Source organism: Orcinus orca, chromosome 19 (assembly GCF_937001465.1).
Source record: "Orcinus orca chromosome 19, mOrcOrc1.1, whole genome shotgun sequence".
In the NCBI taxonomy this organism is placed as follows: domain Eukaryota; kingdom Metazoa; phylum Chordata; class Mammalia; order Artiodactyla; family Delphinidae; genus Orcinus; species Orcinus orca.
In genome coordinates this window covers 6,850,264-6,865,377 of record NC_064577.1, presented here as the reverse complement: position 1 = coordinate 6,865,377, position 15,114 = coordinate 6,850,264, and the positions used below count along the sequence as shown (strand labels likewise).

The window sequence follows — 15,114 nt, the reverse complement described above, 5'->3', positions numbered from 1 at the left end:
ACTGAGCCCATGTGCCACAACTACTGAAGCCCATGTGCCTAGAGCCCATGCTTGGCAACAAGAGAAGCCACCGCAATGAGAAGCCTATGCATCGCAACGAAGAGTAGCCCCTGCTCGCCCACGCGTAGCAATGAAGACCCAACACGACCAAAAATAAATCAATCAACAAATAAATTAAAAAAAAAAAAGAATTTATTCTTAGATGGAAATATGCACACATAGAGAAAGATAAGGCTAACCTGTGACACAGGAACATCAGTTACTTCCGGTAGGAGGCCTATAGGTGATTTTTCCCTCTATACACTTTTCTGTATTTTCCAATTTTCTCCAATGATCCTGTATTACTTCTCAAAGAGAAAAAAATCCCAACAGATGTTTTGGTTAAAAGAAGAAAAAAAAGCCTTGAGCAACTTTAAAATGCAACAATACGGCTACCAAAAATCAATTCCTCTGAGGTCAAAGGCAGCTTCCCTCATGAAGCTATCGCCTGGACAAGTCTCCCCACGAGTACTCAGGATTGGCACCTCACCACCTGCCTTATTTTACAACAAAAACCCAGTGAGCTTTTCAGAACACTTAAAAACAGGATTCCACTGGGCAGCCATAAATTCACTACATGTGTTTGCCTCCTTGAATTTACTATGGGGTAGGCAGGCACTAGACTCCATCCTCCCTTCCCTGTGCCAACATACTTCACTGTTTTTAAATAAGCTGTCAATTGCTAAAGGTAAATATTAGGGTTAGCTCCTTCCCAGGCGTCATAATTCTCTCTCAACTCAAATGTTTGTGAATTTTAAATCTCTCAGCGGAGGTACTGGTCCTGCACGAGGTTACCCTGTGAGCAACGCTCCATATTAGTTGTTCCAGTGCACGGACCTCCAGAGAAAAGTCACAGACAGGGAAATGGAAGCTCCAAGGAGATCTACTGCCCGAAGGGTTCTGAGATCACAATGGAAAGGCAGGGATTCCCTGGCCAGGTCCCGCGCTCTCACCCTCAGGTAGGTCTACTCTCTACAACTTACACACTTTGACCACATCACTTCTCCCAGCCTTCAGTTGTTGAACATAAGTAACACCTTGTCATTAAATCATATATTTTTCTTTATTTTTTTAAATATTATTTTATTTATTTATTTGGTTGTGCCGGGTCTTCGTTGTGGCAGGCGGGCTCCTTAGTTGCAGCTCCAGGGCTCCTTAGTTGCGGCATGTGGGCTCCTTAGTTGTGGCATGTGAACTCTTAGTTGCGGTATGCACGTGGGATCTAGTTCCCTGACCAGGGATCGAACCCGGGCCCCCTGCATTGGGAGCACAGAATGTTATCCACTGCACCGCCATGGAAGTCCCCACATATCTTTCTTTAAAAGAACATTACTAACAAATTTGAAATTAATCCTCTCCCAAAGACTCCATAATTGCCAGTCCTGTTTTATGAACAGAAAAAAAAATGAGGTTACAAAAGGAAAATCAGACATTCATAAAATCAGAACACTGGAAAAGACCTTAAAATTTAGTTCAATGACTCCTGACAGATGAATGGATAAGCGAAATGTGGTATATTCAAAAAGACAACAGAATATTAGTCAGACTTAAAAACAAAGGAAATCCTGACACAGGCTACAAGACGGATGAACTGACTGACAACGCTAAGTGAAATTAGCCAGACACAAAAGGACAAATACCGCACAGCTCCACTTAGATGAGGCTAAGAGACAGAAGGTAGTCAAATTCAGAGACAGGAAGTAGAATGCTGATTCTTAGGGGCTGGAAGGAGAGGGCATGAGGAGTTATTGTTGAACAGGTACAGAGTTTTAGGTACAGAGTTTCAGTTGGGGAAGATGAGAAAGTTCTGGAGATGGACGGTGGTGATGGTTGCACAGCAATGTGAAAGTACCTAATGCCACTGCACGACACACTTAAAAATATCTAAAATGGTAAATTGTTACGTACCTTCTACCACAATAGGAAATATAACCTCTTTTTAAAAAGTCATTTAGCTCAACAACTCTTCCACTAAAAAAATTACCTGCTGGACTTCCCTGGTGACTCAGTGGTTAAGAATCTGCCTGCCAATGCAGGGGACACAGGTTCGAGCCCTGGTCTGGGAAGATCCCACATGCCGCGGAGCAACTAAGCCCGTGCGCCACAACTACTGAGCCTGCCCTCTAGAGCCCGCAAGCCACAACTACTGAAGCCCGCGTGCGTAGAGCCCGCGCTCCGCAACAAGAGAAGCTACCGCAATGAGAAGCCCGCGCACCGCAACAAAGACCCAACGCAGCCAAAATTAAATAAATAAGTAATAAATAAAAGATATAATGAAATAAAATGTTAAAAAAAATTACCTGCTACATAACTTGCTTGGAATCTAGGTGACTCTTGTTCCAATCTTGCCCATATTAGACCCAAACTCCAAGGAGATCAAATATACTTCTGACTTTGAAGTTTAATGTTTATACCGACCCTCCCTATAAAAGGACTGCCTCCTGAAGAAGTGATTTTTCTGGGAATTCCCTGGTGGTCCAGAGGTTAGGACTCGGTGCTTTCACTGCCAAGGGCCTGGGTTCAAGCGTAAGTAAGTAAGTAAATAAGTAAATAAATAAATAAAGGAGCGATTTTCCCGTCAGCTGCAAAGGCCATGCTTGGTGCTCCTGTGAGGTGAGGTGCCTTCTCTAACCTGTTCAACTCGCTTCAGCCAGCAGTTACGCTGTGAGCTGGGGGAGGGCTTTTCCAGTTGAACAGATGGCAAACGGCCAAGTTTGGTGGTTCTTTGCGTATTTATTTGTTTCAAGTTGCTAAAAGAGACCCGTGCTTTCTTCTTTTATCTAAAAAGTCGCTCTGCGAGTCTGCCAGTTGTTGGGGTGAAGGTGGTGAGAGATGTAGAGACAGAAGGAAACCCTCTCCCTTGTTCCCACCTCGAAAACATCACCCTTTGTTTTGGGCTTCCCAGCGAGTTTGTACTCCTCCCTCTTAGAAACTAAACAAATAGAAAAATCCAGAAATGCTTGGGCAGAGGTCAAAACGTTTTAAACTGTGGCCAGCGGGGTCAGTGTTTTCTTCCAGACGAGGGCCGCACAGGGGAAACTTTAAAAACCTAATAACAAACCTCCTACCAACTGTGAAACACAGTAAGAAGAGAAAATTGGGTGCAAAATAGAAATGGATTTTTCTAAAATGGAGGCAGATGCCCCCAGGGCTCACCAGAAAGCTCTAGGAATGGTTGCCTCGGTAATCAACAACATACTATCTTGTAACAGCATTTGTCTCTAAAGTACTCGTGGAATTGCCAAAAGTAGCTGAAAACCGTTTTCTCCAGGCTTTGGGCCTGTCCTTGTGACAAGCCACGCTCTCTGTCACCACAGTGGCCTGTGTCCTCTCGTTAGCCTCCCAGGCCAGTGTTTCCCCTCTAGTTCCTCCAACAAAACTGTACCGTAATAATTCTGCTCACACACCACAATCATCTTATGCCTCTCCTCAAAACCCCTCAATAGGGCTTCCCTGGTGGCGCCGGGGTTGAGAGTCCGCTTGCCGATGCAAGGGACATGGGTTCATGCCCCGGTCTGGGAAGATCCCACGTGCCGCGGAGCAGCTGGGACCGTGAGCCATGGCCACTGAGCCTGAGTGTCCAGAGCCTGTGCTCCGCAACAGGAGAGGCCACAGCAGTGAGAGGCCCACGTACCGCAAAAAAAAAAAAAAAAAACCACACAAATGAACATACCTACGAAACAGAAACAGATGCACAGACATAGAGAACAGACTTGTGGTTGCGAAGGTCAGGGTGTTGACGGAGAGGGATGGATTGGAAGTTTGGGACTAGAAGATGCAAACTATTATGTATAGAATGGATAAACGACAAGGTCCTACTGTATAGCACAGGGAACTATACTCAATATCCTGTGATAAACCATAATGGAAAAGAATATATATATGTGTGTACATAACTGAAAATCACTCTGCTATACAGAAGAAATTAACACAACATTGTAAATCAACTGTGCTTCAATAAAATTTTTTTAAAAGTCAAGTGCTATGTGGAGAGTATGTGTTACGACCACTTTTGAGCCACACTGGGAAATCTCCCTAAATATTCCTTCTCCCTGCCCTTCCAGGCCAAGGCAAGTCCTGCCCTTCTTGGGGGAGCTTCTCTGACCACTCCAAGGGGTCCCGGGCTTGCCTTCTGACTCCTATACTGTTCCATACGGCTGAACGCCGTCTTCTCTTGTTTACTGCTTCTCTGACCCAAGTAGGGCTTTTTCACTGTAAGAAGGCTATAAACTCCCTGGAAACCACACATCCATACTCCTGAGTGCTCCTGGGGCCTCCCCGTGCAAAACTCCCCGCAGGTGCCCCACAGATTGCCACGTACATACAGAGCACAGTGTTGGGAGTTGCTGCCCCAGTGGTAGCCCCTAAAGCCAAAATCACCAAGAGCCACCAAGGGCCAAACCGCGCCTTTAGATGTGGTGTTTGACACACACACGGTGTTTTAAAGTTTAATTAGTTAACAATACTTAGAAATCAGAAGAGTCCACAGTTTGTAAACATTTTGCTAGATGTGACCATCCAGGTCTGCGTTCCAGCAAGGCTGCTCCTTTGAGATGAGGATGCTCTCCCCCACTTGCCCCAGGCTTGCCACTCTCCCTATCACCTCCTGACTCACACTTACCAGTTTACTCAGGATGGAGCTGAGAACAAAAGGAAATTACTTTTCCCTCCTAAGTCTCTATCAAAGGTTAGAGAATAGAAGATCCACTAAAAAGGATCTACGTTTCCAGAAAAACAGGCAAGAAGCATATTTCTTTGTAGAGAAGAAAATTATTCCTATGTTTCCTGCACACAGAAAGTCTATGTGGAAATTCCCCACGTGCTTCATGCAATCAGGTGGCACTTAGTATCTGAGCTTGCTGCCCAATGGCATGTCCTAGAATGCCAAGTGGGTCTTCAAGGAACCTCGGGGAATAGATGAGCATTTCCCAGATTAGAGAGTTAGAAGACAGACCCTGAAAAGCCAGTGGCTACTAAGGGTTTGGATGTTTCTCCCAAGATAACGAGTAGAGGGGTCCAGTGAAAGTACCTAAAAGCAGATCACGGGGGCCACGGGGCACACAAGTGACCCAACACCACTTCCCACTTTCAGGATGTCTGGGGCAGCCCTCTCCCATGTGCTATTTGCTTATCTCTTGGATTATTTTTTACCTTCTCTCTCTAGAATGTGTCAATTCTGCCCTTGCACAGAAATGCTAATCTTTCAGAAATGACCAACCAATCAGGAGGTCCTTTGGGTTAGGTCAGCAAATCACAGGCTGGAAATGTCCCTGGGGTCCTGGGACCTTGGCTGTTCTCACCCTGTTGGCTACTCAAAGGGCTCTTTCTTTGCTGCCACAGACATTCTTCCCTGGGGTAGGAGAGACTCGTGTGTGTGTGTGTGTGTGTGTGTGTGTGTGTGTGTGTGTGTGTGTGTTGAGGGAGCTGGGTTAACTAAAAAAAAAAGACAAGAGGTTGAAGGATTCTACATGCTTAAAAGCCACAGACATTCTTCCCTGGGGTAGGAGAGACTCGTGTGTGTGTGTGTGTGTGTGTGTGTGTGTGTGTGTGTGTGTGTGTGTTGAGGGAGCTGGGTTAACTAAAAAAAAAAAGACAAGAGGTTGAAGGATTCTACATGCTTAAAAGCCACAGACATTCTTCCCTGGGGTAGGAGAGACTCGTGTGTGTGTGTGTGTGTGTGTGTGTGTGTGTGTGTGTGTGTGTGTGTTGAGGGAGCTGGGTTAACTAAAAAAAAAAGACAAGAGGTTGAAGGATTCTACATGCTTAAAAACCTCAGAAGGCCATTTCTGAGAAATGAAGGTTTGCAATCACTCCTGAATTCTCTCTTTTCCAATTCTCTGTGTTTGGGGTGCTCAAGACCTTAGCCTGCCTTATCTCCAGCAACACCTTGGCTGAGAAATTCCTGTCAAAAGGCAGAGGCCATATTTGCTTCCCAAATGTGCTGTACACCATGTTCCCCATAAGACACGGTAGGGCACAGAGAAAAAGAATAGGCTTTGGAGGGAAAGCCAACTGACCAGGTGATTCTGCCACTTACTAACTCGGTGGGCACATCTCGTATCTCTCTGGGCCTCAGTTTCCTCATCTATACAATGGGAGTAATGATGCCTACCTCACAGAGTTCTTGTGAAAATTAAATAAGGCAGCACATGGGAAGTCCTTTCCAACTCCATGCTTGACACCTGGAAGACACCTCCTTAAGTGACAGCCTGGGCCTGTTATTAGGCAGTTCAGCACATCTCCAAGGGCAGGTGGTAGAGGCAGAGTTCAGATACTGGCTCCACCATTATGAAAACTACTCAGTCCAATAGTGCCTCACTCAAAGGGTCGTGTGAGGATTAAATAAATAATACAAAGCATTTAGGGACTTCCCTGCAGTCCAGTGGTTAAGACTCTGCGCTTCCAAGGCAGGGGGTGAGGGTTTGATCCCTGGTCGTGGAACTAAGATCTCACATGTGGCACGCTGTGGCCAAAAAAAAAAAAATTAAAATAAATAAAAATTTAAAAAAACAGCCTTCTCTTAAATAATAATACAAAGCATTTAGATGGGGCCTGGCAAAGTCGGCACACGCAATATGTAAATGAAATCTGTAATTTTTATTCTTGTTATGATTGTTTATTCCCTCTTTATGTGTCTCATCCCAGATCATGAAGCACTAGATACCTGAGTAGAGTACTAACCTAAAAGCACATTAACCCTAATAATCATCGGGACATTATCTGAGATGGACCAGAGCTGCATGACTGCTGGGGACTTGATATAGGAAGGAAGGACACAGCTTCCAGCTGACTCTTGACTCTGTGTGTATGGATGACGGGCTGAGAGACGGTACCTACTCACTTTCCTAGGCATCATGGGCAGACAGAATGGGTTTCCCATGCGTTTAACTCATTTTGCATAGTGCACATCCTATGTACCAGGCATGTGCTCTACGCTGGGGGACATAACAGTGAACAAGCCCTGGGAATCTGTATTTTTTTGGCCTCACCATGCGGTTTGTGGGATCTTAGTTCCCCAACCAGGGATCGAGCCCTCGCCCTCGGCAATGAAAGCGTGGAGTCTTAACCACTGGACTGCCGGGGAATTCCCGGAAATCTGTACTTTTAAAAGCTCCCCAGGTGACTCTGAATAATCAGCCAGGGTTGAAAATCACCACCTGATGTTTCACTTGGAACAAGCACTTGAGGGAAACCTAACAGAACTGGGATCCCAACACCATTCCCTGTCTCTCCCCGCTGCACATTGAGATTGAGACCTGTATTCCCTACAATAATGTGGAATCCACACATCAGAACAGGAAGAGCAGAGACGGAGCCTCCTCTTCCCTCCATTGGCCCCCTTTGCTATAGCCCCACCTCCCTTGTGGAAAGAGCAGCAAAGTGAGGTCCCTCTATGCCCCGGGAGCCTAGGGAATCATCCTGAGCTCCAGCCTGGGAGAAGCAGCTGGGGCTGGTGCAGGCAGACATTATCCATCCTTCCGCTCTGTTTGTAGGTCCGACACCCTGTGATAACAGCCATTTGGTCAGCAGCTTCTGGGAGGGTAATGATGAGGCCAAACAACTCCACAGCCAGAAGTAATTTGCCCCAAGTACTGGTCCTGCCTGGAGGCAAAACAATTAGTGGGTTGATGACAGCATGATGCTTGAGAAATCATTTTTTTAAACAGAAGGGGGGGGGGAACGTTGCTAAAGAAGCCCTTTAACTCAGAAGGCAGTCCCATCCACCTTACAAATTCAATGCCCTCTGAATACACATCCATCAGTCACAGCAGGGAATCTTTCAACTCGAAAAAGAGCAAGAGAAGGAATTCAGATAAACATCACGGACTGTAGCAATAAAGCGGGTGCCGATTCACCCCTTCCCCTCAAGGCAGGAGAGAATCAAGGAAGAATTTCGAAATCTTTTTATACAATTAAAGAAAGGGATCCGGTGGGGGAAGGGAGTGAGGACAGAGATCAAGAAGCTCAAGGTTTGCTATTTTAAGCTCAAAATAAATCATAAGAAAGAACTGGAAGGTTTTTTTTTATTTTTAAGATCTTATCTAAGGCCGGAACAGCATCTAGTGTTTGGCCGGAGGGTGGGGTGAGCAAGCCGTCAGGCCAGGATCAGTGTTTTCACTCCCTCGTCTAGTCCCCCAAAACAAAAGCAGAGTCTGTCACGTGCTCCCAGAATTTTACAATCTTGAATTACAGCTTTCAAATAATTCAGATTCCACTATAACAAATCTCAGAAAAGGGGAGGCAGACTACAAAGGAAGTCCAGCAAAATATACCCAAAGAACTGTACCCCAAATGGTAACAGGGCAAAGAACCAGATGATAACGGTAAATCTGGCCACCAGAGGACCAGCAAATAACACGACAAACCAGTAAAGACAGCTCCGTAAGAAATGCACATTCATTATTTCCCCAAACTACTTTAGGATCCACTGTTGTCAACTATTACTTTCTAGAAGTCTAACTTTTACATGGTCCAATCTTTGATCATTTACAAAACAAAAGCAAACCATGCAGGACCCTAGCGTCGTGCATATAAACAGCACTTCCTTTAAGAACCAAAGTTCTTGAAAATTGATAGACATCAGTTAGCCACTGGGCCACGTCAAGGTCTACCCCTGTTAGGATCGACAGCTCAGGTTTAGGTTGTTTTTGCCACTTCATTTCATCACAGCACTACTCCGTTTTGGTTTGGTCCCCTCAGATTTTCTTTCTTTTTCCTCAAATCGGTGAGAGAAGTGTATGTACGCTCATATGTTAACAAATACACACATATCTATGTTTATAAAATGGATCTCTTCTCCCCCCCTCCAAAAGCTTTTTTACCTATTTGAAGATTTAAAAGCTTATCACTCCCATCCTTAGAATGTTCTAACCATCACAGGGTTGGAGATAAGTGTTGTAAGCACAGCACTCAGGAACTAGACTGCAATTTCTACTGCTTATTCTCTCTGTGGAGATGCCCAAGTTCTCTTTTGGCAGACACGTATAGTTAAATCCAGGGTCTTTTTCAATAAATACATTTTTTACATGTGAGCCAGGGGGCTGTCAGCTGTGAAGAAGCAAACCTCCTGCTACGGGCGTGCTCCCAGCAGAGGCTGGCAACCCTGCTTCCATGTATGGAAGTGAACGAAAGTAGTAAAACCTCAGGCATGAGTCTGGGCAGGGCTGGGGGTGGGGGCAGCATTCCTCACCATGAAGCAAATCCTGGCCCAGAGGGATGGACTCTGCCCAGGGCCTGGGGTCCCGTGGATTCTTCAGTGGATTCTTTAGTGGAACAGCCATAGCACAGAAATGATGGGAAGCAGGAAAGCAACGGGGCACCCGTTAAGTGGAGGATCGTTCGCTCAGAGAGCGTGGACAGAAGGGCCCAGGCTGTCCCGGGAGCAAAGCCCGAGCCCTGGAAATCAGTGCCACTGGGAGCCCACATGCGCTGACCTCAGCACACTGGAATGCAGAATTCTCCCCCACTCGCCGACCACAGCCATCGTCCCCACAAGGCCAGCACCAAAGGAAGGGGAAAGCTTATGTGTGGCCTAAGACACTCATGACTGAGGCAGAAGGCACAGTTACCCACTTCTTGGGCAGGGCAAGTCTGGGAGTTGCAGAACTGTTTAGGTGACATTGTGGGGGAAGAGTCAGATCAAGGCTGGAGCCCTGCAGGCACCGTTGACCGTATATGCCTCTGTGCCTCAGTATCTCCATCTGTACAATGGAGAGAATAACTTAGGTGCCCCACAGGGCTGTGGTATGAAGCCTGCAGTGCTGTGTGCTGTGCCTGGCACAAAGTAAATGCTGTCAAATGTGAAGTATTGTCACTAACAATAATAAAGAATAGAAACGGCTTAATGAAGACTTATGGTACCCTTCCTAAATTGATAAATCGAAGCAGTACTTTTCAAACTTTTCTGACATTTCATGTTCCCACCGTTGCTCACGCTCTCTCTGATACACCTTCCTTCGGCCTCTGTGACCGCCCCCCCGATTTGTGTCCCTCTATGTGTTCCTTTGTTGTCCTGTCCCCAGGCCTCAGCTGTGTCTCCCCAGCACCTCCTCTCAGGCCACCTCCTTCTCTCCCCACATGCTCTCTGGGACTCTCAATTCTTCTCACAGCTCTCTATGTGTTGCTGACTCAGATCTTTCCCAGGCAGAGACCTACCTCTCCACAGGGATGGAATCAAGCAGTCAGACAGTTGAACATCTCGACTGCTTTTACTCGCCCAGCCTCCACTTTCCCTACCTCAGCTGGTGACATTAACTCCTTCCTGTCTCACCCCCTGTCTTAGCTCAGGCTGCTGTAACAAAACCCAGAGACTGGACTGCTTAGATAACAGACATTCATTTCTCACAGTCTGGGAGGCTAGAAGTCCAAAATTAAGGGGCTGGCAGATTCAGTGTCTGATGAGGGCTCTCTTTCTGGTTTGCAGACAGATGCCTTCTTGCTGTGTCGTCACATTGGGGGGTTAGGGAGCGAGCTCTGAACCCCTCCTCTCATCAGGGCACTAATTCCATGATGGGGGCTCCATCCTCATGACTCCATCTAAACCTAATTACCTCTCAAAGGTCCCACCTCCAAATACCATCCCTTTGGGGGTTAGGGCTTCAACACACGAAATTGGGAGAGACATAAATACTCAGTCCATAGCATCCTCCAAAGGCAAGACACAACCAACGATTATATTTCCTAACGCTTCTCAAACCCACTCCCTCCTTCCCATCTCCGTCACCATGACCCCAGGGCTAGGCCCTCATCATCTTTCCCCCTCCAGTCCAGTGCTGTCCAATACAAATAAACACAATTTTAAAAATTTTAGTAGCCACATTAAAAAGTAGGAAAAAAAAGTGAAATTAGGGAATTGCCTGGCAGTCCAGTGGTTAGGACTCAGCGCTTTCACTGCCGAGGGCCTGGGTTCATGTCCTGGTTGGGGAACTAAGATCCTGCAAGCTGCGTGGCGTGGCCAAAAAAAAGAACCAAGTGAAATTAGTTTGTTCTTTCTTTTTTTAACTAATTAATTTATTTTATTTTTGGCTGCATTGGGTCTTCATTACTGCACGTGGGCTCTCCCTACTTGTAGCGAGCAGGGGCTACTCTTCATTGTGGCGTGTGGGCTTCTCATTGCAGTGGCTCCTCTTGTTGCAGAGCATGGGCTCTAGGCGCGCAGGCTTCAGTATTTGTGGCATGCAGCCTCAGTAGTTGTGGCTCGCAGGCTCTAGAGAGCAGGCTCAGTAGTTGTGGCGCACAGGCTCAGTTGCTCTGCGGCATGTGGGATCTTACCGGAACAGGGCTCGAACCGGTGTCCCCTGCACTGGCAGGCGGATTCTTTTTTTTTTTTTTTGCGGTACGTGGGCCTCTCACTGTTGTGGCCTCTCCCGTTGCGGAGCACAGGCTCCGGACGCGCAGGCTCAGAGGCCATGGCTCACGGGCCCAGCCGCTCCGCAGCATGTGGGATCTTCCCGGACCGGGGCACGAACCCGTGTCCCCTGCATTGGCAGGTGGACTCTCAACCACTGTGCCACCAGGGAAGCCCCTGAAATTAGTTTTAATTGTATAATTTATTTAACCCAATATATCCAAAAGATGATCATTTCAACATGTCATTGGCATAAAAAATTATTGAGATATTTTACATTCTTCTTTTCTGGTACCACATTTTTTATATCCAGTGTATATTTAACACAGCCCATCTCAACTAGCCCACCCACATTCAAAGTGCTAACAGCCACACATGGCTAGTAGCTACCATACCGGACAGCATGGGTCTCGTTTCTGTCCCTCAAGTCTACTGTCTACACAGCTACCATGGTTATATATCTAATCTGATTATGAAATGTCCCTGCTTAGAACCCATCAGTGGTCCCCATCAGAACACAGTCCACACCCTGACGACCCTTCATTTTCTGCCCCACTTACCCATCTAGCTTTGTCCCTCACCCTCCACTCTGCCTCTCATTTTAGACCTTTTTTAAAATATTTATTTATTTGGTTGTATCGTGTCTTAGTTGTGGCAGACGGGCTCCTTAGTTGCAGCTCAATGGCTCCTTAGTTGCAGCATGCATGTGGAATCTAGTTCCCTGACCAGGGATCGAACCCGGCCCCCCTGCATTGGGAGCGCATAGTCTTAACCACTGAGCCACCAGGGAAGTCCCTGCCTCTCATTTTAGACTCCAGCAACGAGGAACTGTAAAATGCAGATTATATAACAATAAGCACTGTTTGATACTAACTTTGTTTTAAACATACACATTTATGTGTGTGTGTGTGTGTGTGTGTGTGTGTGTATATATATATATATATATACACACACACACACACACGCATAAATATATATATATTGGGTTGGCCAAAAAATTCGTTTGGATTTTTCCGTAAGATGTTCAATGAGTGAGAGTACAGATGATGGGTAAATAGTTGCAAAGAAAAAAATGCTGGAAAGACATGCACTGAAATGTAAACAATGGTGATCTCTGGTTGGTGGAATTTAGATGATCTTAAGTATCTTTCCTTTTGCAAGTTTGTATTTTCTAATTTTTAAAAATAACACAAAATTTTAAAGGTGGGGGGGATAAAGTAACTTGCTGGAGGAGTGAACCCTAAAGCCAAGCAGTATTAAGTAGAAGCCATTCTGCACGTTTAGCATAATATTTGGGAAAAATGGGTACATTCAATCCTCATGATTCACGAATTCCATATTTGTGAATTTGCCCATTTGCTAAAATCTCTTTGTAACCCCCAAATCAGTCTGGTGACACCTTCGTGGTCATTCTCAGACGTGCACAGGGTGGTGAAAAATCAGTCACCCCACCACACGAGTTCCCAGCTGAGGTCAAGGAAGGCCATGCTCTGCTTCTTGATTCAACTCATACTATAAACAAGTGTCCTTTTCGCAGTCTGTTTAGTGCTACATTTTTTGCATTTTTGTGCTTCTTTTGGCGATTTCACTGTTTGAAATGGCCCCCAAGCATCGTGCTAAAGTGCTGTCTAAGGCTCCCAAGCACAAGAAGGCTATGGTGTGTCTTAAGGGGAAAATGTGTGTTAGATAAGCTTCATTCAGACAAGAGCCATAGGGCGGTAAATTCAGCATCACTGAACCAACAACATATATTGAATAAGATGTCTTCAAACAGAGATGCACATAAAACCAGCTCTGCACACAGTCACCGTGGAGGGCGTGACCACGTGCACAGGTTCACCACAGCCCCAATGCCTCATCTCCTCCCTGTACACAGCACACTGCAAACCACAGCTTCAAGGGGACCTGTCCTGGGTTTCCAACAGTATTTTAACATTTTTTTTTCTTTTTGGCCATGCCACGCAGCATGCAGGATCTTAGTTCTCCAACCAGAGATCGAACCCACACCCCCTTCATTGGAAGCTCAGAGTCTTTAACCACTGGACTGCCAGGGAAGTCCCTCCGACAGTATTTTGAAGCACACCAAGATGAAGCATCAGTAAGAATTGACTTGGGCTTCCCTGGTGGCACAGTGGTTAAGAACCCACCTGCCAATGCAGGGGACACGGGTTCGAGCCCTAGTCAGGGAAGATCTCACATGCTGCAGAGCAACTAGGCCCGTGTGCCACAACTACTGAGCCTGCGCTCTACAGTCCGTGAGCCACAACTACAGAGCCCGCGTGCTGCAACTACTGAAGCCCGCATGCCTAGAGCCCATGCTCCGCAACAAGAGAAGCCACCGCAATGAGAAGCCCGCGCACCACAACTAGAGAAAGCCCGCGCACAGCAACAAAGACCCAATGCAACCAAAAATAATTAATTAATTAATTGATTAATTAATTTAAAAAAAGAACTGACTTGAGAAACAATTCCCACTCCTAATTTTCTGAACATCTCAATTCTCCCTCTAGGAAAATAGTCAAATAGCTGGTCTGACCCAGCAGCCTCCTTTCCAATCACTCAAGGCCGAAGCCAAGTATGTGTCCAGGGCTGTGCCTGTCTCCACTGTGGCTTCCATCTTCCTGCTCAGGTTGGAATGACCTCCTGGGAGCACAGTATGAATTCCCGTGACCCGGTCCCCAGGCCAGGTGCCAAGGGTTCAGATCCCGGCTATCCCTCAACACGGGAAGGGCCCTAACTGCCCGGACAGGCCCCAGGGAACTGCCTCCCCTCCCTTCCCTACTGGCCCAGCAGGAACAAATACTGTGGCGGCCAAGTCATCCGAATGGAATTTCTCTTTAACACTTTTGAGCCTCATCAGCCCAGACACAGGACTTGAAGCACCTGGCTCTTTTTAAATCCTTTCTTTACATTTTACATTTCAGCCCTGGTAATCCCCTCGTTAAGTGCTGTTGTTCAGTGGGGTAACATGCTTGTTTTTTCAGCCACTTGAGGCTTTCCACAAAGGAGGTCTGGCCGGCACCCCGGGCCTGACCCCAGCCCTCCCACAGGAAAACAGCTCTGCTCTCAGAAACAAGCTCTTGGGACCCGGAAAATCATCCCGTGTCCTAGAGGCCAAGATACACAAAATTACTCAGGAAAAATAGGACTGTGGCATTTCCCTCTTTTCAGGATGCTTATCTCTCTGTTCTCTGAGCAAAGTTTGGCAACGGCATACAGGCACGGGTTGGCCTTTTTTTTTAGGGCCACCAGGAAGAATGCCAAGGAACACCACTGACCTAGCAATGAGGACCTTAGAGGCTGGAGCCTAAGAGGCTGGTCAGCCACGTGGCTGCCTCCTTTCTGGCCCTCAGTTTCCTCATCTGTAAAGGAAGGGGGTTGCTACCCAATCCCCAACATCATTTCCTGTTTAACATTCAATGATCACATCGGCCAATGTTATGTAACAAGAGCTTTTGTTTCATTGCGATTGCAGTACAAATACATGAAAGAATGTATGCCTTTGTTTAACTTTGAGACTCACCTTTATGCTCGGAATTTCATTCCTCTTTCTACTGGAATTCTGCCAACCGTTCATTCATTCATTCTTTCTTTCAATAAATGTTTGTGCCAAATATGTATTAATCAGATCTATCAAATGTACTAAGTATGAACGACACAGTGATGAAGAGCACAAGAAACTGCCCTCAGAAATGTTCTGGTCTGCCAGAACAGAACAGTCACCCCCT

General features: G+C 46.3%; 1 protein-coding gene and 2 long non-coding RNA genes across 5 annotated transcripts in view; 1 reads left to right on the top strand and 2 right to left on the bottom strand.

Annotated features, from left to right (window-relative positions):
• The window catches only part of LOC125962089 (uncharacterized), a 279,527-nt gene that overhangs the window by 59,516 nt on the left and 204,897 nt on the right, over window positions 1–15,114 (top strand). The gene's annotated exons all lie outside the window — the stretch shown is intronic.
• Window positions 1–15,114, bottom strand: part of NXN (nucleoredoxin) — a 141,548-nt gene that overhangs the window by 108,783 nt on the left and 17,651 nt on the right. The gene's annotated exons all lie outside the window — the stretch shown is intronic.
• LOC125962088 (uncharacterized) lies at window positions 179–5,449 on the bottom strand. Its single transcript, XR_007473488.1, has 2 exons — window positions 2,340–5,449; window positions 179–1,295 (listed from the first exon to the last, which is right to left on the bottom strand). It is a non-coding gene; the product is annotated as an uncharacterized LOC125962088 (long non-coding RNA).